Here is a 23150-nt window from a genome sequence, read left to right as displayed (position 1 = left end):
AGGCCCGCTCACTTCCCCATTACACATTCCCCAACTTACGGTTGCCAGCGCTAAGCCGTTACCTCTGGAGTCCACTAACTAAATCTTCTGTTTGATGACGGAGCTATGTGACACGCTCACTGCCCGACGCCAAGGCATATACAATACACGCGATACAAGGTTTCTCTAGTGCGGGGCTATGACAGTGTCCATTAAAAAAAAACATAAAAAACGTTGGAAATTGAAGTCATAGGTAAATGCCGCTACAAAATAACGACATCTCAATTGAAAAGCAATCGTTATCCTGGTCTACCACCGCTCTGTAATACAAATTGAATATCCAAGCTAATATCTTTCAACCGAGTTCCCACGTTAATCCAGACAATGTGTATGTTTGTTCGACACACACTTTACAGTAAATGTTAGTCCGCGAGTCGCGGTCATGTCGCGCTGCCACCGTTGACACCTCTAACACTAGTGTTTCGAGTGTCCTTTCAACGATTTTTTTCATTTGAATCTGAGTCATTGAACTGAATTTTTAATATATTAAGTTCTTATGTTTTCTTATTGACGATTAAACTTTTTTTAATAAAGCCGGGATCCTGTGACCCGTAAAGAGCCGTTTCTTTGCAAAAACAAATATTCCCAATTTGGTCTCGAAAAATAGCGTTTTTTCCAATCAGCTTGAGTTTGTTGTACTATTTTTACTTTACGCACGTTATCGACTGTAGTCCTTCATTCATCTGATATGAAGGTATTTATTTAAATTACACTACTTCCGACAAATATTTGTAGACAAATCGTAAAGGGTATGTCTGTAATAAAACTATGTATAACTTAAAACTTGACAGAACAAATTACAGTACTTTCTTAACTTAGGTATTCAATTAGTATTTAAATGTTTAAAGTTATTTAATACTAATGGATTTTACAGCCACTTCACTATTTCAATACAACCCATGACTTTACTTCACTTCGGAAAAGATCTAGTTTCAATTAGTTCATTATCCTGATATATGTAACTCAACAATACTTTAACGAAACTTTTTAGGCTTATGAGTGCTAATATTTTAAATTACTTATGTTAGTTATTTGTCAAATATTAATTATAGAATTTGTAGTCAGTTTTAGTTAGGTGTTTTATAATAATATATACAGACTTTATTATCTTAATACAAATGTTACATGAATATTTCTAGTTAAAGATCAACACTGGGCTTCGTCAATAGGTACTAAAATAAAAAAACTGAATTTTGCAACTACCACAAACTACCACAAATAAATGATCTTTATCTTTATCTTTATCTTTGCAAGAGATTTTTAACCTAAAAAACCTATCTAACCTAAAAAAAATCCCGCCCCGTATCGTGCCCGGCTCAAAAGTCCCCAAAAAAAGGGCTCAAAAGGTTTTAGTTAAGTAAATATTATAGTCATTTTATTGTTGTAAAAGTAAAAGTCTGGTTTCTCAACGATTGACATTCTTGTGATCGCGTTGAGAATATTGTTCAGTGAAAGGAACAGTGACATTATTTGAAAAGTTTAAAAAGTGAAGTTTTATTGTAGAATACTTTGATTTATAAGTAGGATTGACATAAATAAAAATAAGATAAAATTCCCAGGTTTTGAGCTACTCACTTTTCTGAACAATTCAATCAACTTCGATCCCTAACACTATTTTTGTGGTTTGTCACGTCAATATTCGAGATAGGTATTTCTTGAGTTGCCCTAACAATGATGAATGTGTCTTTGTGACCGTCCACTAAACAAACATGGCCTGCATCGAGATAAACTCGAAATAATGCTGATTTACTCAAGTCGTGCTAGACGACCAAATTTAATTATAATACCGTGACTCATGTTCCACAGTCTATGGAATTTACAGAATAAATATAGAATGCATTTCTGTAAATGGTGATAGTCGAAATTTCGCAACACACTTATTAGCGTATCTCTTGTTAATAGTTCAAGTAAACATCACGATCAAATAGCATGTAAATGTTCACTTAAAAGTTAATGTACCATTAAAAGTATTCTTCTGTACTCACAATTGTATTAGTAGTAGATATCCTTGTGAAAGAATTCGCTCAGAGAAGTATTGCCATGGCACCTATTTCTGTCGTCAAGCAGTAGAGCTGCTCACATTACTGTGTTCCAGGTAAAGATGCTGGTGAAACTGTAGGCATATAAGGAACTTGTAATTTTTAATCGACTTCAAAAAAAAAGGAGGCGGTTCCTCAATTCGGCTGTTTTTTTTGGTATGTATGTTACGCAATATCTCCGGTTTTTTTGTGAACATTTGTAAACCGATTTTAATGATTCTTTTATTGGAAGTAGGCTGCTAATGGTCCCATTCAAATTTGAAGAAAATATTCCGCCTCTAAGAGTGGCAAACTAGGGAATGAATCCGGTTTCGCGTACTTTTCGGTAACCGATTTCAATAAAACTTGGCAAATAGATGTAATTCCACGGGTTTTTGAGGTCGGTTTTTAGTACTACGTGCTGAGATTGTTAAATTTCACAATGACGGGTGCTGGGTCAGTGCCTCTCGAGCTTTACGAATAAGGGTCGAAACACAAAACTCACAGAATTCACAACGCAGAAAACTGCAATATTTATTATTATTATTGATAAGAAAATATAGAAAAAAAAAGCACAAAGAAGATTAACATCGCAGGAATGTGCGATGATGAGCAATTCGCAATCTCTTGCGATGCGTCGTGCGAGCTCCTAGATTTCTGCGATACGACGTCGCATCGCAGTTTTGTGTTTCGACCCCAGCGGCCAAGGCGGCCGCAGCTAGAAAAGCAGAGTATATTAAGTTTATTAATGAATACCTTATGGTATTACAATTTTGAAATGAGGTATAAATATCAATGCTCTGAGACGCAAAGAGAAATGTCCCGTGATTCTGAGATCGACGTCTCAGAGCATTGCAATTTATATCTTATTTCAATTGAAACATTGTTAAATTTCATGTCCTCTGCCGTTCAAACCGCTTGCTTGCGCTGGCTCTAAAGCTCTGAATGGCACTGCAACTGTTTCGGGTAGGCGGGTCGTTTATCACCAGGTGCACAACTTCATCGTTCCATCTACTAATTAATTTTATTTTTATTTGTATAAAATCCAAATACAAAATGTTGGCATTTTTAGTGCAACTATATTAACAACAATTAATGAAAATGGAGTCCATATCCATGCACCTCTGTCCCGTCAATGGTTTCGCGTGTAAATCGATACCTCGTCGAATAAAAAGGCTTATATTGATTAATATTGACAAGTTATAAATTAGTCTTATGAGGACATTAATCTAAAAGACCACCAGAAACGGCATATAAATCATCTATCTGGTCATGATGAAATTAAGTGTGAATTAAATCAAAACGATATAGTGTGAAATTTTATTTAATCACGCTTGTTATTTATAATTTTTATCAAACCTGTTATATACTTGTGCATTTTAAATAATAAAGATAATATCTTGAAACTTTCTATTGTTGTTGTGTTGACAGCAGTCGTTAGTAATGTACTCCAAAATACCGTCGTCATCTTAACTTAGGTACGTAATCAATCAATATAAGATTGTATTTCTGTTTTTGTAAGTTTTTTTTATTGAATTTCAGAATGTTTCACCACCATGATATTCAATTATTTTTTGTCTAATTACTCCACTAGTTTGTTATAATTATTAATACAAAGACCGAACACCTAGAAAAAATATCTTCGAACCGGTCGGATTCGAACCTAGGTCTAGCAAACTGTGCCAGACGCTGTGCGTCTGTGCTTCTTTCTTCTTTTTGATTTTCATTTTATTTAGCTCTACTTAGCTCTACTTATTTAGTAACTGCCTCCGTAGCCGAACGGTTACCATACCGGACTGCCACCCAGGGGTCCCCGGGTTCGATTCCCGGGCCGGGAGAAATATTTGTATGGCCTACATTTATTTCTCTCGTGAGTTTGGGTGTAATTTGTGGTTGTCTATGTGTGTGTCCATGGCACCCGCGACACAGGGTTTCCCTAGTGCGGGGCTATGTTGAGTGTGTGCGTTATTATTATTTATTATTATTAGCTCTTCTTTATTATAAACCTGTAAATTTGTATGTGATATTCTCTCAATTCTAAATTTGTAATACTTTTGTCCATTTTATTGCTACATGTACGTTTTTTTATAATATTAAGTGACAGGACGAACAGGTCGTGCACCTGGTGGTAAACGACACGCCTAACCATAACAGTTGCAGTGCCACTCAGAGCTTTAAACCGCAAAGTTCTTAGGGGCACTGCAATTGCGCCCGTCACCCTGAGACATAAACTGACAAGTCTCATGTGCCTGTAATTTTACCAGCACTCTTAGGGTCGTATTCTAGAACTCTACTCAATGCTCAAGTCAGGATTTGAGTATGGTTTAAAGCACTCGAAATCATACTCAAGTCCCTGCCATTAGGGTCATATTTCCAGTGCTTGTGTTGCCAGTGCAATCCTGACTTGAGCATTGAGTAGAGTTCTAGAATACGACCCTTACACTTCCAAACTGGAACGCTGTAATGTTCACATTACTGCTTGGACGCAGCAATAGTACATAATATAGGTAAATGTAAAATTAAATTATATATTACAACATTACATACGTTGCTCTGACTCCAAAATAAGTAAACAAAGCACTTGTGTTATGGAAATCGGAACCACACGCACCCTGTCCCGAGACAATATTTGTAGAAAAGTTAGTATTTCTACATTGACCCGGTCGGGAATCGAAACCGGAATCTCAGAGTTGGCGACACCATGAAAACCGGCGTGCAAGCCACTCGACCACGGAGATTGTCAAGTTGTACCAACCTGTAGCTGCTAGGCTTATAGCTCTGAGAATTCTATTTTCACGGACTTACGGAAAAAGGAGGAGGTTCTTAATTTGACTGCATTTTTTTGTGAACCGATTTTGATGATTCTTTTTTGTTGGAAAGAGGGTACCTCAGTGTTAATCCCATTTGAATTTGACGAAAATATTCCACCTCCGAGGGTGGCAAACTAGGGCATGAATCTGGTTTCGCACACTTTTCGGTAACCGATTACAATAAAACTTGGCAAATGGATGAAATTCCACGAACTTTTGAGGTCGATTTTTTTAGTACTAAGTACTGAGATTATCCAATTGAAATTCAATTAAAATTGTATTTATTCAGACCGCTAGCGTCCACTTTAGTCAGCGGCTGTACTCAACAAGCACCAGCGTTTTCCCAAGCGACATGCAATACTTAGTGCTTACTTATCATTCACATAAGTATACTTGTAGGTACTTCATGTATGGGTTTTTGGAATAAGAAATTATCATTATGATTATAATTTGCGATTATCAAGAGGTCCAGTTACCACATTATTTGTACAAAAACATTCTCGTACTTTGTCCGTCTTATATAATGTATGTCTGTGAACATCTGTCAGTCTGTCAGTACTGGATTTGCATTTAAATAGAGAATCCTGTGTGGGAGAGCGCAAATAGGCCTGGATACCGGTGGTTTTGTTTTCTGCAAGCCTTTTGTAGTATGATCTGTATGCATACTTCATGTAGATCTTGTGTACTGTCGCTGTAGAAATGTAGTGTCTCTTTTTTAGGTGATAATCATCTGAAATAATTAAATGTCATTTTTTTGTCTTACTCCAACTAAAATAAGCTATTTACTTGTTTGCAAGAATACAACAATATGTATTCAGTAATGTAATGAAACTGTCATTGTTTAACATGTCAGAAACATGATCTGATTGGGTAGATACTACAAACGTCATAAGAAAAATCATATCACATAACGTGAGATTTGTCAACGTATGTCTCAGATGCAGTACTCCTCAGATCTTTGTGATTTAAAACACAGAGTGGCACTGCAACTGTTATGGGCAGGCGTATCGCTTAACACAAGTGTCCCGCCACTTGGTATCATAAAAAAGTACCACGACATTTATTTCTTTTTTCTGACGTTACTCCACTACTTTGTTATAATTATTCATACAGATACTGGGTGGCGCGAGGTCCCTCGGTCGATGCGGACACCAGCCCACCACACCATGCCATACTTTATTGGTAGGTCAATTTACCAGAACAGATTCATACAAAAATTTCTATCTTAACATAGCTAAGCAAACGTCATTCGATCTGACAAGACTGGAACCTGAAATACAAAAGTAAAATTACGAAACTGAAAAGACCCCGGCATTAATAATTAATCTTTTGGCTGGGCTGACGCATTAGTAATATTTGAAATATTAAATTAATACGGCAGAGATCACCATAGAATGTTAAATTAATGAAACGCTAAACTTCAGCTTCAACTCGAAATTGTTCGAGACAAATCTGCAGAGTTTTTTAACGGACTTCAAAAGAGGAGGTTCTCATTTCGACTCTATTTATTTATACATGTAACACGACAACTATGGCATTTTGATAATTCTTTTTTTGTTGGAAAGAGGGTACCTCAGTAGTGGTCCCATTTAAATTTGAAGAAAATATTCCACCCCTAAAGGTGGCAAAGTAGGGATGAATCAGGTTTCGCGCACTTTTCGGTAATCAATAAAACTTGGCAAATAGATGTCATTCTACGAACTTTTGAGGTTGGAAGGTCGGTTTTTTTAGTATCCTGTACTGACATTATTAAACTTACACATATATGTATAACACGAACTCAAACTCGTATGAAAGTCATCAATTTAAATTTATCATGACATAATATAAATTTATTGCAATAATACACACAAAATACATGCAATTCTGATAATGATTTATAATGTTTATGTGGATGTTAAAGTAAACATACGAACGAGACGAACAGTACGAAATCACGTCGAATACACAGTAATATATATAATAGCGCTCTCTGTGGAACCCGTGACTAGTTAAATATCCTGCTAGATGGTAGACTACAAAAGAGAGGAAAACGGCCAAAGAAACTTAAAAAGTTTCAATTTAAAACAGTCATCTGATCAACAATCCGGATCGTAACGTAAATTAACTGGACGCCTCGCTTGGTGAAGAATCCATTGAACACTGTTGTGGAAAAGTTATGAATATCACTTAAAATACACCGCTTAGTAAATTAACAAGACAATACTTCAAGAAAGAAAGTGCGTAAAAGTTAATATTATCGAAAATTACTTATTGATGTAAATTGTTATGCTATTTCAATATGCTTACGTGATAATTTCAGTACGGAGTATTAAAAAACCGACCACAAAAGTCATTTATTCCCTAGTTGCCACCCTTAGAGGGGTCCATTCAATGGGACCACTACTGAGGTACCCTCGTTCCAAGAAAAAAGAATCATCAAAATCGGTTCACAAATGCCGTTATCGCATAACATATATATACTGAAGTGTATCCCATTTACATTTGAAGGTAATATTCAACCTCTAAGGGTGGTAAACTAGGGGATGAATCGGTTTCGACCACTTTCCGTTATCCAATTTCAATAAAACTTGTCAAATAAATGTAATTCCACTAACTTTTGCTTTAGATTGAGATTATTTTATGATACCAAGTCACGGGATTAACTAGTCTCGGCCTGGCGGTAAGCGACACCCTGTCCATAGCTGTTGCAGTGCCACTCAGAGCTTTAAACATAAAGATTTGAGAGGCACTGCCACTGCGCCCGTCACTCTGAGACATAAGTTGACTAGTCCAATGTGCTGTAATTTCATCAGCACCATTCTATGACTCCCTCGAAAAGAAATTATAGTGTAAGGCAATCCTACTCCTATCTACGACAAGAACAAGAATAATCACAGATTACAGCAATATCTCATACAAACGGTAGCTAGCTGTTGACATTAGATGCAATCAGTTAATTTACAACAGCCCAACATAAGCTATTGCTTTGAAAGCGATACTTTGATTATTAAATTCGATTGCTTTAACGATTTGTTGGTTAACTGTGTATATGTTTGGTGGTTATCTGTTTATTAAATATATTTTATGTTTACGGGAATTTAAACTGGTAATTATTATCAGGCAGAAGAGATTTTCATACTGTTGAGCAATGTGCTGAGAATTACTTTTACCTTGATTTTCGTATATTTTGCTTTAAGGTACAATTTATAAATAATATATACATATTTCTTTATTGGACAAAGACAAGACCATTAAAACTCATGTTACAAAGACATGTGTATGCAAAAGGTGAGTGAGTAAAAGTTAAATATTGTATTCCTTTAATTTTTTATAATACGAACCTGTTCGATGGCTCTGGCCATTGCACCCAGTGTTGTCATTTCTTTTCTTTAAATTCTCCATCTAAATGACATCGACAACAAATATTTAAATTTGGTAATTATTGTAAGTAGTGATAATAATATAGTGAATAATATAATAAACAATAGTTTTTGCTAACATGTGACAATAATTTTATACATCGAAAAGATTTTTTTTTTTCATTTCCCAAAAAGCTCCTGAGGTCATTGCGTTTGTACAATATTTGGGTTCCAACGTCAATATTGGTTATTTTTACCATTTATAAGTATTAAACAAGAAATATTATATCATCGGGTTAAACAAATTGACGACAGCTTCCAGACTCCTGTCATCATCAATCAACAGCGGTTTAATCATATTTAGTATGGTATGCATTACAAGAGTCATGACCACTCTGCACAACTGTAGCCCGTAGTTAGATGGGTGATACTTGATTAGAATATTTGCCTTACGTTTTCTTTCATGTACTATTCTTTAATGTTGTTAGATTGACAGCACAAATTTGTAGAGCGAATGCGAATGGAGCTGTGGGGAGAGGTAGACCTCGGCGTGCATAAGATATGTATCAGTTTGGGGATGTCTTTAAAAAAGGCCAAGTTAAAAGTACCAGGAACAAACAGGCATATATGAAGAGATTGATGGGAGTGGGGGAAGCGAAGGATGTTTGTCAGGAGCGTAGCAAGTGGATTAGTTTCTGCCTACCCCGGTGGGAGACAGGCGCATAAGTAATACTTTTCTTTAATATATAAATTCATATATTGCAGTTTTATGCATTAACGGAGTTGAAAGAGAAAGTAAGTAATATTACTAATTTTGTTTTTGGACTTGATTTCATTCAAATTTTATTATTAATAATGTGTCAGAGAACCACACCACTGGTCTTCTTTGTCTTTTTGTTCTTCTTCCTGTTCTTCCCACGCTAGGTGGGGTTGGCACAACATGTACTTTTCTTCCACTCTATCAGCCGTCATTTGCATACTCCCACATTTCTTATCCATGTCATCTTTCACACAATCCATCCATGTTTTCATTGGCCTTCCCCTCTCTTCTTCCCTAGATTATCTAAGGAATTCCCTGTACTATTAATATCAGAGTAACGGAACGGCCCAGACCGGAACCAGTTTCCAAAAAGTCATTTTTCAAATTGGTCTTATCGGGACTCGAAAAAGAGTTCTTCTCATCCAGCGTTTACAATACGCACCGTTGGGCCACCGAGGTCGTCAATTTTCACTATAGTCAAAGTTCTTTTCGCCAAAATGTACATTTCTGTAGTTTGTTTCGTGCTTCAACAGTTCTACCAGTTTGTTTTTATGATTTGGTAGTGTCTTTGTATCGAATGAATAAACACCGTCATTCAACTTGTTATAACATTCTTCCTTAACAATTGTTTATATTACAGTTCACATGAATGTTAAATATTAATAGTTGTAACATTTTGTGTCCTTTATGCACGAGTATTAGGTAAGTAACTGTTTATTTTTATTCAATCTTCAGTTCTGTGTTTACTTATTCCGCTAGCTCAGCGACTTTTAATTGGATCTTGATCTCTTACATCAAAGTGCAACATTTCTTTCGGTCTTGTGCCAATTCCAATCATTCTTGCCTATTCGATTTTTTTTATAATATCAAGTGACGGAACGAACAAGTCGGAGCTTTAAATCGCAAAGATCTGAGAGACACTGCCACAGCGCCCGCACCCTGAGACATAAGTTGACATGTCCCAAGTGCCTGTAATTTCACCAGCACCCTTCAAAACCGGAACACAGTAATGTTGATATTACTGCTTGGCGGCTGAAATAGGTAAGGTAGCTGTAGTTACCTGGACGAACTCTTTCACAAGGAGCTCTACTGCTACTAAAATGCTCCTTCAGGTCTTTAGCGACTCCATCCTTCCAGCGATATTTCGGACGGTCCACTGGACAATGACCAGTGTGTTGATCCTTTCCCATTCTTTCCACATACCCTAACCAGCTAAATCGGGCGGGTTGTATCTCTCCGATTATGTGCTATTCGGACACTAGCTCTTCTATCTCTCTATTGAATCTGGCTCAGATCCCAAATTCTCCTTTGATTGGTCCCAAAATCTTTCAAAATATATTAAGTTAACACGTTTATATAATTGTTGAATTATGTTTTGTTTTGGTCGTGGAACTCGATGGAAAGATTTACAATCTGTTTGCAATTACAATCAATTTGTCGTTTTTTTTAAAAGTATAATGTGAAAAACATCATTCATGAAGCCTGATCGTAATGTGATGATGATTTTAGAGCTGAAATTTATAAACATACAACTCACTAATCCTCTTTTTATGACAACAAACCACAGTAACCGTTAGGTGGCAGTAAAACAAAACATCCTTTTACTAGCGGTGGGATCGTAAAACCGTTTCATTGGTGTGTTTAGAGATAATTATCTACACTTTGAAGTAATTGAATTAATGATTGATTAGTTGTATTGGTAATAATACTTAAGTATGATTCACATCAGGACGTCTGTAAAAAAAGGAAAATCTAAGGACGCAGATCTTCTTCTTTTCGTTTCGATGGTATACACTGTAATGCTTGCTATCGTGGTGAAAGGATTTGCCGATCGGCGTAAGATAGCCGTTTATTGTCCAGGATGCGCCAGATGAACTGGAAAGGAATGGTACGTCGTCGCTATCGTGCGGGTGAAGAAGAAAAACAATTGCGTCATGTTCCCTCAAAAGACGTATCCGACTTGCAGCTTTGAAATTTTGTAATGTGTTCGTTGTATTCTTTAGGGCAGGTATTAATTCGTATTTCCAGTTATTGGTATCTTGTATCTAGCTAGAGACGACCATTACAATGATTTAAGTAATGAAATTAAATCATTTCTATTTGCTTAAGATAACGTAAAATAAAAGTTTATAAACAAGTTACTAAGAGCGACATATCCATGCAAATATTCTAAGATTTATCGGCAATGCTTTCAAATGATTCGGTATTATAATGAATAAAAAAGTAAAATAAATAAAATTTCTGTACGAATTAACGGAATACTAATTTAATTAATTCTTTGACACCATAAAAGAAACACTTTTTTAATCTTCGACCTACTTTCGTATATTACATCGAATTTGTTCTTACAATTTAATGGGTGTTCATAATTACGGAACACCGCCACAGGATTACGAGGGAACCATCGACATAAAACCATCATAAAAGGTTAATCACTTACACTTTTTGTTTTTAATAGCTATTCGATGTAATATACTCCAGTATGAACGAGAGTATATCTATAAAGAAGTAGTCTATAAAGAATATACCAAACAGGTGTTTTTAGGTGTTGTATTTTGGGATATTAAAGTGTCCATGACACTGATTAAGTCAGAAAAAATAATTGTAAAAACATTTATAGACTTTCCATACATTTTAATGGCAGTTTTGTTTGGAAAAGCCGGTTTTTTATTATTTGGAATGGAAATTTAATTTCTGGCTCTAATAGATGTACAGTTTTATGGAGACTTTTATATCCCAAAATATGACTACATTTTTTTATGTAAATTTTAAATAATAAAAACAAAGCAGTGCTCCAAGTTTTTTATTGAATATCCGATCAGTTGGCAGAGCGGTAGCCACGTTGAGGCCACAGACACTGGTCCGTGTCCTGTCGGATCGAAGGACTTTTGTTCATGTCTGTTCTTATGTTTCGTTATACCAAGTGAGGAAAGGAATAAGTCGTGTGCCCGGTTGTGAGCGACGCGCTTGTCCATAGCAGTTGCAGTACCACTCAAGAGCTTTAAATCGCATCAATATGGTGCGGTGCACGCTCGGATTCGGACGTGCTCCACTACGATAAGAATTATAATAATTCGCGACACACGCGGCAATAGCCGCTGCGCGTAATTGACTATGGGTTCTCAACAACTCATAGTCAATGAACTCCTGGCGTTCATCCAACACGCCATCGACACTATGGACGAGGTCAGCATCGTGCAGATCTGCAAATCAAACATCAAAGAAGAAGAGGTTTTCAGTGGCAAGGCGCTGCTTTTCCGCACGCTCGGCAAGGCCGAGCAGAAGCCATCTCGCCGGAGGGATGGAGGAGCGAAAATCTACAGGACATCATTACGCTGTTTAAGTGCGTGTGACGTGCCTGCTTTCGTGGCGAAGGAGCTGCACAAGCAGCCCCCTGCCACGTTCGACCATGTCGACGTTACCAGGCTACTGAAGGACATCATGTTCTTAAAAGCAAGCCATGCTGAAGTTCGGTGTAAATTGGAGGCCACGGAGAATACCATCAGTAAGTGCAGCTTCTGTAAGTAGGTCACCCGAGACCTGCAACGTGAATACTTCTCGCGGAGCGCAAAACGCATCTATCGGCAGATTTGAGTCGGCTCATATGGATGTGTCACCGACTGCTGCCGCTGTCGCCACATGCGTTTCCCCGCGCCCCGCCCCTCGTTTTTCCGCCCCAGCGGAGACGCCTCTCGTAAGCACGTTGACCCCCTCGACGTGATTACGCTGCTGTTGCCGCTGCTACCCAACCCACTGCTCCATAACCACAACCCAGGCATCCAACGGAGGGGAAGAAGAAAAAGCGAACTCGAACGAAACTCGAACTCGAAAAAAAAACGAAAAAACTCATCTCTGGAGCTATGTCGTCAGTACTACCGAGAGGAGTAGACCAGTGCGACGAGGACGGCTTCAAAAAGGTAGAAAAGAAAAAGAAGTACACTAGCCGTAACCTTAGTAGCACCGCTCCGACTGGCCCCAACCATCTATTGCGTCCAGCTGTAACGACAACGTTGCTTTACGTGTCACGTCTTTATTACTCCACAAAATCTACGGATATTGTGAAGTACATACGGGTGAAAGCCAAAGCTGCCCTGAGGGTCGAGCAGTTAGAGTTCCGCCACAAGGTGAATTTTAATTCATTTGTGGTGAGAGCACCAACTCAACATCTGTCGACCTTCATGAAGGAGGACTTTTGGCCGAAGGGTTTCATGTTCCGGCGTTTCCGAGGACGGCTATCGGACACCCACGTTCCGTCACACGTCGCGGTCCAGACGTGTAAATAAAAAAATTGTTTTTATCATATTAATATCTATGTTAGTCCATAAGGTATGTGTTTTACGGGTCTTTTGTAATTTGAATATAAATAAAAAAACAAAATAAAAATTTAAAACACAAAAATTTGAGAGGCACTGCCATTGCGCCCGTCACCATGAGAAGAAGTTAACAAATCCCATGTGCCTGTAATTTCACCAATGCCCTTACATTTCCTAACCTGACCGCAGTAATACTCGTATAACTGCTTGGCGGCAGTAATACATAAGATGGCATTACTTCCCTGAACGAATTTCACAAGGAGCTCTACTGCTACTTCTTCTATCTTCCTTCGTTCGTTGAAATAAAAAGTGACTTGATTAAGAATGCAATTACTCACTAAGTACACATATTAACAGAAAAATCACAAGTTTTCCGAAAGAAACATAATTAAGAAAACCTCATAGAACGTGAACTTTTAGAGAATGGGAAAAAAAGGGAAAATTTACAAAATCTATTTTATTTCTATGTTGTATTTACCTATTGTACAGCCTGTCCTTAAAGTTATTGGAGTAATAAAAAAGATCATTAACACCGATAATGGTGGTTTTACGTTTTGTGGATTTACTCATTAATAGCACCCTAAGTAAATTTGTTGTTGTTAGTTTAATGTTGATCTTTAAAGTGTTGTTTGTTAATTCTATTTAGCACTTTACACTTTATATGTAGTTTATTTTCAGTTACAATGCAATGTTTTCCTATTATTTATCCATATTCTTTTTGTTACACTGATAACGTTTTTAGAATTAAATTGATACGATATTTTTCCTATTTTTTTACTTCAAAATGATAAATATTTAAGTCAATGATTTTTGCATCTATTACTTTCTGCAGATAGATTTGTCCACTTTGTATTTACCTGTAAAAGTAGTCATTATATCTACATATGAATACTCATCTGAATAGACATTCATAACACCTTGAATGCATAATAAAAATGAAAACAGCCCATATTTGTCATCTTCCGTAGTGCCGACAGCTCCTTCTATGAGAACTTAAGTAATTATTTCTCGAGAACTTGGAGTGTGAAATGCGGTAATACCATCTTTATTGACCCGCCATTAAAGAGGGTTTGATTTGATTATTACCAAGTCGGTGTATTGGTTTGTTGTATTGTTAGTTTGTCCTTTGAAGATTTTAAACGACCATTCGTTTTTTATCTATTGTAGATTGTTGTAGTTAAAGACTGATGCGTTTAACTTCTTTAAATATCAATTATAAATGCGAAAGTTTTGATTTGTGTCCACTGCTTAATCACGCTGGTGGACCAATTTGCATTAACACATTATCTGAATGAAATCGCGACTTCGTACTCACGACTAAATCATTTTTGATATCCTGCTAAAACAAAGGTTTTTTTTTATAAACACCACATTCAAGTCCTTCCTTTTGAATTACGATCTAATTTGTGGAGTAATTTAACTTAATGTGCTTATGTCTAGGAATATGTACAATAATTGCTTGTAACACAATTTTGATTGCGTGATCTTATTTTATGGCACTACACTACACCGGTTTTCTGTTACCACTGTTACTATTTACATTATTACTAAAGTTTTTTAAGACTAAAATATTGATGTGAACTATGTTTAAGGTTTTATTTAACGTCACCTAGTCAAGCTTTACTAATGAGCCTCAATTTACAAAAGCGATAGCAAGCTGACAAATCTTCGAGGTTGCATTTGCAGCCTAAGTAAAATTACCTCAAATACTCAGTGGATATATTCAATACACCCTTTACTTTAGGCCTTCGCATTCTCATCTAATAAACAAGTTGTTGTAATCTGATTAATTTGTGAGACGCTTCTCCTGGAATCCGGTCAGCGTCTTATAGTGCTACTACCAACTTTACGGAGCTCGTATAGAAATCCAAAAGTTTTAAGAGCTAGGCTCTTGTTCGTCGAGTAATCGTTAATCATCTCTGTTCAGCGCCTTAACTTTCAGTGTTTTGTACGACACGACTTTAAGCTTCCCTTATTTGATCTATATAAAGTTATTTACATGCTTCGTCTACGTCTCTCCTTACCTCGCTTTCCTTGAATCTTTTTTCTTATAATGCTTCTAGTCGTGATGATTTAGATGTCTAAAATTGATTATCTTTCAGTTCTCTATTATTCTTCATAAGCTTCTCTTTTCCTGCACTATTCTTAACACGTCCACATTCGTGTTACTTTCTGTCTAACAGATTCTACAACTCTATATTGACAATGCCCACGAGTTACATTTCGGAATTTTTAAACAATGTCGACCACAGAACTGCAGCAATAGAGTCACAGAGATTGCCACACGCTTGCGTCTTAAGTCTTTGTTTCACATAAAAGTGGGTATATAAATTATATTAGTAAATTAATTAAGTTCTAAATGTTATGTCTTAAGTTTAATAAGTTTAATAAACAAATCCACTTTCCACTTAACATCAGGTGGAGTGGAGTCATTTGCCTGTCATGTATAAAAAAAAAGCGCGTTTTGTTACGTAGCAATTAATTAATAGAGTAATACAATCTTTAAGTTGATGGTATCTTCGTGACTTCCACTTACGTCAGTTTGCAATAAAACCTGTTCATTTGCTACAATTGCGTATTTGCATTTTATTGTTTATAACAATGACTTTATCTCGTTAATAAAATGAAACAGATCTTAGCTGTCAAAGTACGTGAACGAATTGAAATGCGAAGAATTAAATATAGTCAGTTTACTAGAATCGATATTTTGATAAAAACATTAAATTTTTTTTATAGTGTTACTAGTACACGTTTCTAGAGCAATAACAAAAAGTACAATAAAAAGTATACACAGGTAAAAAGGCACGCCATTAACAAAACACAATAATGTTATTAAAACAATAAATACAGTGGAACCAAGGCAGTACCACCACCCATGAAGAATCCCAAGCTTCCAGCCATAAAAGCGGACTACAATGCATTATTTACCATTATATATCGGCGTGACAGACGAACTAATTACAAACATAAACATAGCGTAGGTGTAAGCTACGGGACCGTGTTTGATAGAATACTATGTGTGAGGAAGAGCTGTGGGCCCAGTGTTGACCCTTGCGCAACCCGCCGCGTTCCCACGGTGTCCTGCCGGAGTTTTCTCATGTTTTTAAGGGAAATAAAAGTTCGGTTGTTGAATATAACACTATAAGTTCGGGATGAAGTGAAAGGAGTGTACCTCTTGTGCGATTTAATTTGTTAGTAGTGTTTGAAATTAAGAAAACGTAAATCTAATGCTTACCGAAAATTTAGAAATTGTAGATATAATAATTAAAGTAGGATGAAGTGAAATTTATAACCATTGTTATGTTTTGTTTGTCAAAAGCCTAGCCTATGCCTATTTACGTTTTAACTTTAATTGTTTTTAGATTTTTAGATTAAACTGAATGATCGAAAACGTATGCAAAAACAGTGTAAAAAAACTCATCTGTCATCTTATCAAAACAAGGAAAGATACTAAATACTATAAAGTACAAATAAAGCATCTAAAATAAATACAAAATTTGCAAACAGACAATTCAACAAGCGATCATTTGTATAATTTAATTAATAAGGAATTAGAAATATACGCCAAAAGTTATAGAGACTGCAAAAAACTTATAACTTATATCAAAATGGCTACAGTCCAAATCTTAACGTACTTAAAATGTGTGTGTACACACATTTTAAGATTAAAATTAATTTAAAATTAGAAGTTAAGAATGAATTGTTTGTTTTGAGGTTGTTTGGAAATCTGAAAATCAAATTTAAAATTAAACACTAAATTATAAGTAGGAAATGAAAGTATTTTTCCGGATTTAAATCGCGTATATTTGTTTTTTCAAACAAACCGACGTTTCGGGCCCTTTACAGGTCCCATGGTCACGGTGGACAAATAATTTTTGTTTTGGTTGGAAAAATAGTTTCATTTCCTATGTGTAACAATCGCGAAAACCTAAGAACTAATCTATGAGTTAAAAAAGTTAAATTTACATTTATATGGAAGAGCGGTGCCTCCTGACACGGGCTTGATAAGCTTCCACTGTTAATCTAAAGTTGATTGTATTACTGAAATAAACATTTTATTTTATTTATTTTTATGGTGGAACCGTTGCCTACCCAACTAATGGGTAAAAAGTTATATAAAATGTGCTTGCCTCCAAAAATAAACCCAAATAATTTAATACATTTTTATTTGTTTCATTCTACTAAAAATATGATCTAAACAGCTCTCTACATACCTCTTTTTTTTTTTTTTTTTTTTTTTATACCTGACAGGCAAATGACTCCACTGCACCTCTATTCAAGATTGTTGTTACTTAAAAAATTTGAACAAAGACATTGCCCTAATACTTGTATGTAAAAATAATGAATCCAGTACTGTCAAAACGATTTTTAAAATAGTTACAGTCCTTCATTATTCATATGAAGAAATCACAGAAGTTATCAACACATTCCAATTGCTTAGACGTACATATATTTCAATTTTGTACTTACACCCGTGTTCCCAGCGGAAAGATCTATAAGGCGCCTGCCATATAATACGTTACATAAACAAATTGAAGCCCAAATATTGGCTCTGATTATACTCGTACTCGGCACCAACACAAAGCCGGCTTTTAGTCCACAAAACATGTGCTAACTGGATTGGATTTTTGTGTAATCTCTACTCACTTTTGATCCTTGTTTGATGTCTTAACTTAGTTGAGATCGCGGGTGGCGTGTACTCGGAGTTATTTCAAGGTAGTGCCCATTTTATGCCGTTTATTGTAGACACTTCATTAAAGTGCAGATAGGCAAACATAATTTGAATATGTGGGCAGTTCCATATCTTAATTCCGCATAAGTGGCACTTACATAGTTGCAAATTCCAAACGGAGACTATTCAAACAAGAATATATAATGAAGTGTCAATAATGGTATAGATGCTACTTTATTTTGACGTTCAGTATTAAAAATAAAAATATAAATTAAATTTTATGCCACAAAAAATCTTAAATTGTTTTAAATAGTAAAATATTTAATAAACTAAAGCAATATTTTAATAAATTAATTATTTACATACTTACTAATTATGTTATTACGTATTTAGGAATTAAGAGGGATCATATTTCCTTGTCATTAAACAATTCTTCTATAGTGTAGGGTAATTTTGAATAGCAATGTTTTCTGATAATTATTGATTATTTTACTATTTTAACCACTATCATTTTCATCCATTATATAATTTTACAAACGTCGTTATTCTTAGTTTATTTTTTACTACATACTGGACAGTATTTTTTCTGTACGATGTTACACAATATTATGATACGACATTGCATTAAACACCCGGGCTGTTACCGACTCTACGTCGCAACACACTTAACACGATCTTATATCAAAGTGCCATAAACTCAGTTTCCCACACACTATGTTGCTTTAGGACTCTTCGAGAGCACTAAACATATTATTGTAACATTTAAATCCAACTAAATCGCCTTTATCGTCATATTTATGAACGTATTATTCCTTCATTCCCGTTGAAACGTAATTATCACAAATCATAATGTTTGCATTTGTGTGTACGTTGTGCTACAAACTTATCTTTGTAGTCGGCCGTTTTGCTCCGTTCGAATTTATATTTGCATTTACGCGTTTATTTATTTATTTATAAAGGTATATTAACAGAATAAATTTGGTTTTGTACAAAAAGGTTCCATATCTTAATGTAAGAGGAATTGTTCTTATGCATATGCCTATGCTAGCCTATGCCTAGCTATGGAGCGAGCAATGCTCGGCATTTCTCTACGCGATCGAATCAGAAATAAGGAGATCCGTAGAAGAACGAAAGTCACGCCGACATAGCTCAAAGGATTAGCAAGTTGAAGTGGCAGTGCACATAGCTCGCAGTCTTGACGGCCGTTGAGGCAGAAAGGTTCTCGAATGGAGACCACGAACCGGAGGGCGTTCAGTGGGACGGCCCCCTACTAGATGGACGGATGGCCTGGTAAGAGCGGCGGGTAACCGATGGATACACGTCGCGTCCGATCGACTAGTCTGGAAATCTTTGGGGGAGGCCTATGATCAGCAGTGGACTTCTTCCGGCTGATATGATGATGATGTGCCTACGTACTAAGTGGGTTTATATGTTAATTAAAGAAGGAAAATATTATGAAATATATAAAAACAAAACCAAAAATCGTTCAACAAAACAAACATTATATAAAAAACTTAAAACACATAGAAACTAATCAAATATGGTATTAGAAATTATTATGATGCGGCTTCAAAGTATTGTCTACAGTTTTGTTTTAAACATTTTTTAGGTATCGTTGAAGATATCCAGCTCAGGTTGTTTTGTAGATTAACTGTTGTAATGGGAAGACATTCTCGAGAATGGATGATGGAAACCTAAATTAGGTGGGGACTAGAGATAGATAAAAGAGATCTGGGATATTTCTATGATACTGAGAACATCACGTTTTCAAGTATTGCAGAGCATGATATCATTGATATCATGCTCTGTAATCTATAATTCATTGATTTCGTAATGGACATTTCCAAAAAATTCATTCTCTGCTCATAAGGGACATACATATGTAATATGTTGGATGGTGCTAAATGAATTTATTTCATTTTTGTGTTGTAAATTTGGTATAAGTCTTCGTATAATTTTGGGCAATTTTCGGTTAGTTTTCTCTTCCCAATTTCGGTATAAATGTTCATTATTTAAACGTTCTACAATAATATCATGTAGCATTATTTAATATGATAATAATACTCGAATACTTCTTTAAAACCGGGTACTCATAAGCGAGTTGTAACTGCAACGTGACATATGCAGTTTGGGGTAGTTAAATGTTGGTTAAAACGAGATTCTTTGCGTGAAATAGTCTCACTCGCTAGAATGAGTACCTGGTTATCGTTGGCTCTTTGCGAAAAAAAAAAATACTTATTTATACCTCTATAAAACACTTACATGACTAACAGCCGTATAAGATGTCACTTATACGACCTGCTTGTTTGGTGGGAAGCTAACAATCACCAGTCACTGTGCGTTAACAGAATTAATGTTCGTAGACAAAAATAAAAATCGTACGAGTTGAGATGAATTAACTATAGTAATTGCGAAGGTAGGTTGCACGATGCGGCCGGCAGTCACAGGCACTAAATAAAAAAATTGATATACCACCGTACTACGTACACACTGTGATTTTTGGTAACATAACATGCAACGGTTATGGTTACAACTCGCTAGTGTGTACCCGGTATTTTGCTAAATGAATGAATGAATTGAATATTCTTAATTGCACATTAAAATAACAATGACAACACAGAATAGTAATGTAAGTATCACAGAGTAAGCCAAAACACTAGCAATTTCTTCCAGGCAACCTTAATTGACACGTCAGGCGCCCTGTTACAAGGTGGGTCGACGACATAGTACGCGTCGCGGGGCGGCAGTGGATGCGACTAGCACAAGACCCCTAGAGGCCTATACCCAGCAGTGGGTGAAATCAGGCTGTAGATGACGATGATGATGAACCTTAATTAACTGAGTGGACTTCATTTCTTTGTTTTTCTCTATTAAGTCCTAAAATTAGGCTTTTATCGATATAGCAGTATTCTGAAAAACTTTTCTTAGACCTCTTTCTACGACATATAAACTGACTGTACTACCAGTATTTTCTTAAGGTCACGTAAGCCGAGTCACATTAAAGGCTAAGCTTAAAACCTACATGTCAATAAAATAGGATTTTAATCGCAGCTCCAATGTAGGTAAGGTACAGTTTATGACAAACACTACAAAATGAACTAATACGTGAGATCCCCTGCTGCGTTGTTTGTTGCTCTTATCGGTTAAACGATTTGATATAACAGAATTGAATGCTTAGTATTGATACTTAAATTCAGTATAACATATTGATATTATATGAATAAGATGCCCGAGGTGTAAAATAGATACGCTGATCCGTTTTGAAAGTAAATCTTGATATTTTTCGATGTAACAGACTGAATTAGCTAAAATTTTAAGCAATAAGGCAATATAAAAAACTAATATCCTGAAGGATTCAGAATATACTTTAATTATATATTCATATGGCGAGCGGCTAGGGAGCATAATTCCCTGCCTGCGGACTTATTCCCCGAACGTAATAACTTGGACTTTTTCAAGGCAAGAGTGAATAGGCATTATTTAGATGTGCATGCTACATATCGTCGACCTATCCTCACTTTCCATCAGGTGAAATGGTGGTCAAATACGCAATTATTTTTTGTATAAAAAAAAAACGGATCTTTAGATCCGGAAACATCATTTCATTTCCTATATATTATTCTCTCAAGTTTTTGTTTTCAATACGCCATACTGCAAAATCGTTGCTTTTGCAACCAATTTTCATCTAAAGTACTGGGGAAGAAAGTCAATATTTCAATGCACATAAAGCTCGTAAAAATGTAAAGCAAAACAAAAGAATATTTCTTGACTGGTTTGACCGGCTTCCGCTGTAATGTGTCTAGATTTTATTTTGTGGAACTTAAATAATTTTAAGGGTTACGAAATTCAATTTTGTATGTGACCTTTTCCTGTACCTAATAACAATCCAGAGGAGATTTATTTCGCGAACGTAGTCCAAAACAATCAGTGTCAGTATAATGTCAGTGTTCTATCCATTTCGATGTACGTACTATGTGTTATACAAATAGCGGATACCTAAGTGATTTCTTCCTCAGAAATTTCTAGCAGAGAGAAATACGTTGCGATGCTCTTACTTCTGTCTCAAGAGTATTTCAATTTATACCTTATCTTAATTGAAATAGCATCAAATATACACTGAAAAATTTAATGTCCTCTGCCTTCTAGTGTCGCTTACCACAAAAAAAAAATTGCTTTCCGCAGTAACATCTCTGTAGCCTTTTACAAATTAAAGATCCCTTGCTGCAGCTAACATTAACTATGCTATGTATTGAACTTTAGTTGCACTTGCAATAATAATATTTACGCATTTAAACTTATTTTAATTGGTATGTATTATGGAAGTCGGGCCATAATCAAGGATTTACCTCGGCGCCTGTACTTGATTAATTGTTGAGTCTGTATCTCCCACACAAATTAAGTACCAATAATAAATTATCTTATAGAACAGTATTTCAAATCTACTTTAACTTTTTACATGTCATGTACAGTCGACGTCTTCGTCGACTTTGGGTCTGAGAGCCTTCTTACACATTCAACGTGTAAAGGAACTCCAGCTTTTTGGTCAACATTTATATAAGTAAACATCAAATTGGCTAAAACAATTTCTTAAAACATCATTCACTAATGATGCAATATGGAAGTCATAACAAAATGAATTTTACGGCTCACAGGTTAATTTTATTTAAAATCTTTCTTCCCACTGATCTACTCAGAAATTCAGAACTAAATAGACGGTTAGGGGGTCAGGTCTCTTAAGGCATGGACCGTACAAAGATGTAGTAGTAACTATACTTATAAATATTTTGAAATTTTTGCCATTTTGGTCTTCTGTTTTGCTTTGCGGATTCACTGTAATATATTAATTGCATCTTTACTTGTTACAGATACATCACAAACACAACTTGAACCTATAAAGCAAGCAGTATTAAGAAGGTATTCTGTTTTTTCTTCTCTTTCAGTTAGCAATATTAATATAATTAAACTTTACTCTTGATATAACTATTTAAGAGATAGATACTACAAATATTCATTTAGTTCAAAAGCCTAAATAAAGTAGTGATGCATTCGTATTCATAAAATAAAACACACACTAGCACATTTAACGGCATACTAGTAAAATCCACAAAATAATGCAGTTTTTCAAAAGTTTGTTCGGCAATTTTACTTTTATACTTTAGGTGTAATATGAAAATGACAACTTAACCGACCGTCATTT

At 35.6% G+C, this 23150-nt stretch overlaps 1 long non-coding RNA gene across 1 annotated transcript in view; it reads left to right on the top strand.

Annotated features, from left to right (window-relative positions):
• Window positions 1-22869, top strand: part of LOC113234943 — a 170183-nt gene extending 147314 nt beyond the window's left edge. Inside the window, exon 3 of the long non-coding RNA XR_003310817.1 lies at window positions 22819-22869. This is a non-coding gene — a long non-coding RNA (uncharacterized LOC113234943). The remainder of the gene's footprint in view (window positions 1-22818) is intronic.
• Window positions 22870-23150: the final 281 nt, after the last annotated feature.

The sequence above is a fragment of the Hyposmocoma kahamanoa genome, unplaced genomic scaffold (genome assembly GCF_003589595.1).
Source record: "Hyposmocoma kahamanoa isolate Upper Pololo Valley unplaced genomic scaffold, ASM358959v1 86, whole genome shotgun sequence".
In the NCBI taxonomy this organism is placed as follows: domain Eukaryota; kingdom Metazoa; phylum Arthropoda; class Insecta; order Lepidoptera; family Cosmopterigidae; genus Hyposmocoma; species Hyposmocoma kahamanoa.
This window is presented reverse-complemented; position numbering and strand designations above follow the sequence as displayed.